Source organism: Monopterus albus, unplaced genomic scaffold (genome assembly GCF_001952655.1).
Source record: "Monopterus albus unplaced genomic scaffold, M_albus_1.0 scaffold229.1, whole genome shotgun sequence".
Taxonomy (NCBI): Eukaryota; Metazoa; Chordata; class Actinopteri; order Synbranchiformes; family Synbranchidae; genus Monopterus; species Monopterus albus.
This window is the reverse complement of record NW_018128109.1, coordinates 165,941-168,927: the sequence shown is the minus strand read 5'-3', so window position 1 is coordinate 168,927 and position 2,987 is coordinate 165,941. Positions and strand designations below refer to the sequence as shown.

The 2,987-nt window shown below is 40.1% G+C and overlaps 1 protein-coding gene across 2 annotated transcripts in view; it reads left to right on the top strand.

Annotated features, from left to right (window-relative positions):
* The first annotated feature begins 2,238 nt into the window (after positions 1-2,238).
* p2ry6 (pyrimidinergic receptor P2Y6) overlaps positions 2,239-2,987 on the top strand; it is a 13,630-nt gene continuing 12,881 nt past the window's right edge. For both annotated transcript variants that reach the window (XM_020619950.1, XM_020619952.1), the window contains exon 1: positions 2,239-2,523. The gene's annotated coding sequence lies outside the window, so the exon portion shown is untranslated. The remainder of the gene's footprint in view (positions 2,524-2,987) is intronic.

Genomic DNA, 2,987 nt, shown 5'->3' with positions numbered 1-2,987 from the left:
GCTGATTAAGCTTTGAGCAAATTTTTTCTAGAGGGAAATGGACTACTTCCCTGTCTGGACACATTTCAATTTCAACATGACAAGTGTGCTCATTTGAGAAAAAGAGATCTTCTGGATGCCAGTCATCTGTTGGCACAGTCTTGCTGACTGTTTAGAAATGTAATCATAATGGAGTAGAGGCTTTTGGCGCAGCTTCACCCACTGTCAAGGTGCATGGAGAAGGGAAAATACATTGCTGTGCAGAGAACAACCTTATTACTGAACCTATGCATTTTGGTCTGTAGCCTCCATCTTATTTTATTGTTCATTGCTCATAATACACCTCACTATGCTTAATTGTCCGGCGGGGATTGTCAACCCCCCTCCCCGCGGCGACCCCGTTCAGGGATGAAGCGGTAGAAAATGAATGAATGGATGAAATATAGAAGGCGGTGACTCAAGGACGGACAGTTTTTTCCTCATCAGCATCATCTGACATCATCACATTTGTTAATATTAAAGGATTGGTTCATTGTGAATGACAAGGCCAGCACAAATGAATTTTCACATGACAAACTGAGGAAGTACAAACTCTGTGCAGAAGGAATACGTGCAGTCATGACTCACTGGCCACAACCTCAAAGCAGGAGTACCTGACAAACTACAGTGTTTTGTAAAGTTTAAAACCACAGCAATGAAATAACAGTGTGTTTTTTTTACACCTCTGTTTCTTCATCTCCAGATCAGGATACAAAACACTGCTATTACCTTTGTTGTCAGTCTTAATGAGAGTAGGCTACAGTATGATGACATGTTTTCCACACAAGGATCTGGACCCAGCATATCAGCCAGTAAAGTATGTAAACAATAGTTCATGTGCTAATGATGACACAAAGTTGAATCTGTTAACAGAGCTTTGATATTTGGTGTAAGAAAATTATTTCATTATTATTATTATGTGCTTTAGCCTACAGCTCAATCTATCTGTTAAAATGGCACTCATTGACCCAGTGAGGGTGACTGGGGTCTAAAGGGAGGCAGGGCAGACTACATAGTTCAACCCCACCATGATGGACAAAAAGGTTATAAAAGGTTATGCCTTTCAATACTGTATTTACAAAACGTGTTCAGTACTGTGGTCAGATGTTCTCTGGCGCAAACCGGACGCTGAGCAGGAAACGGCAGTTCTGACAAATCAAATAAGAGGGTAATAAAAGGCTCATAAAATTCCAACAGGATGAAATGCAGAGACATGTAAAACTATCTTATTGTGTCCCTCTCCTTCCTGGTTACCAAAAGTGACCGAAGTGAGTGGCAGAGATATTTATCAGTTGCACAGTTGTTGGATCATGGTAACTGAAGTGCTCTGTAATTGGTGATGACCATAATAATCATCCTTACAGCCACATATTGTCACATTTAGCACATGATGTAATTGAACATGGAAACAAGTTTGACTCCTGTACCAAGTTCTTGTTGTTTTTCTTGAGACATTCACACATTATTATGGTGCTTATGCCAAGTGCTGTGATAACAATGAGCACACCAGGGTTATGCCATCATATTGGGGGTGAATGTGGGGGGTTTTGGGACCTGGGGGGTGGGTTTACCTCTTCTTCTGCTGCAGAAGAAGTATTCAGATTATTTACTTTAGAAAAAGTAGCAATACCACAGCATAGAAATACTCTGTTATAAGTAAAAGTCCTGCATTCAGTATATTACTTAATAAGCTATCCTAACAGTACTAGGTCTCTACACTTGCATGTTGCTAATTTGTGCTGTCATATAATTTAACTTTTAATTAGCATTTAATAGTTTAATCTAATTTGCATTTTAATGTTTTATCTGTTTGTGTGCATTGTGTTAAGCACTTTAAATTGCCTATATAAAATAAAAACTTGACGTCTGAGTAAACATTAGTATAAAAAAATAAAGTATCAAAAATGATGCAGAATGACCCATTTCATATTAATATAAGACATATTATATTACTGGAATATTGAAAGGATTATTGCATACATCACATTTTATATTACAGCTGGTTGGTAATATTATCTCTGTACCTCAGTCACTTTAAATCAGTCAGTCACTTTAAATATTTTTATCTCAAGCACTTCCAGAGTAGCCTATCTGACACACAGCTAGGTCACTTACTGTTGCAAGGACACCGCAGGTTACAATAACTACAATAAAGAGCTTTAAGTGCAAGGCTTTAGTTGCCCTTTGCCTCTCGGTGCACACTGAGTAGGTGGTGCAAGACTCGTTGCGCGCGCGTGCCTCCGGTCTAGAGCGCGCCGCTGTCCGGTGCAGCATCAGCAGTACGTGAAGACTGAGAACAGCAGGTGCGTCCGGGACAGACAGGCGGCGGGTTTAGCTAAAGCTCACGTATACTCCATGCTTATAGTATAGACCCGCTTCTCTTCCCGACGGGGGCTCCTTCTCGCTGCTGTTACGCAGGAGGAGAACGGAGCAGGACCAGTCCTGTCCATGGCCAATGCACCAACTTGTTGAGGCTGCCGCTTCATTTTAATCCGGTCACTCAAGGTAAGTTGTACTTGTTTTTGGTGTATAGTTTTCATAACACTGGGCTCACATTGATATTTTAAAGCAGCAGGAGATGAAGTTTAATCTCTTACTAAGAATCAATAGTAACAGATAAAAACAACCTGAACGGATGAAGTCTGTGCAGGTAGTGCAAGGAGCGCTCACACTCACTGACTCACTCACTCACACGTACGTAAACAACAAGAACTCCCAGCGTATCGGTAATATTTGATTTGATTTGATTTGATTTGATTTGATTTATTCTTTCAAACATGCAGAACAAATGACATCAACACACACATAATTACACAGATCAACCAATGCTAATCCAGAATCAGTTTGCTTATACCTAGTACATGTTTGAATGGAGTAGGAAGAAGTCAGACTTATCCAGTCCTACCCCATAACATCATCTTATACAAAAAATTTCATGCATCATTGGCTGCAAGCAGTATCTCTACATA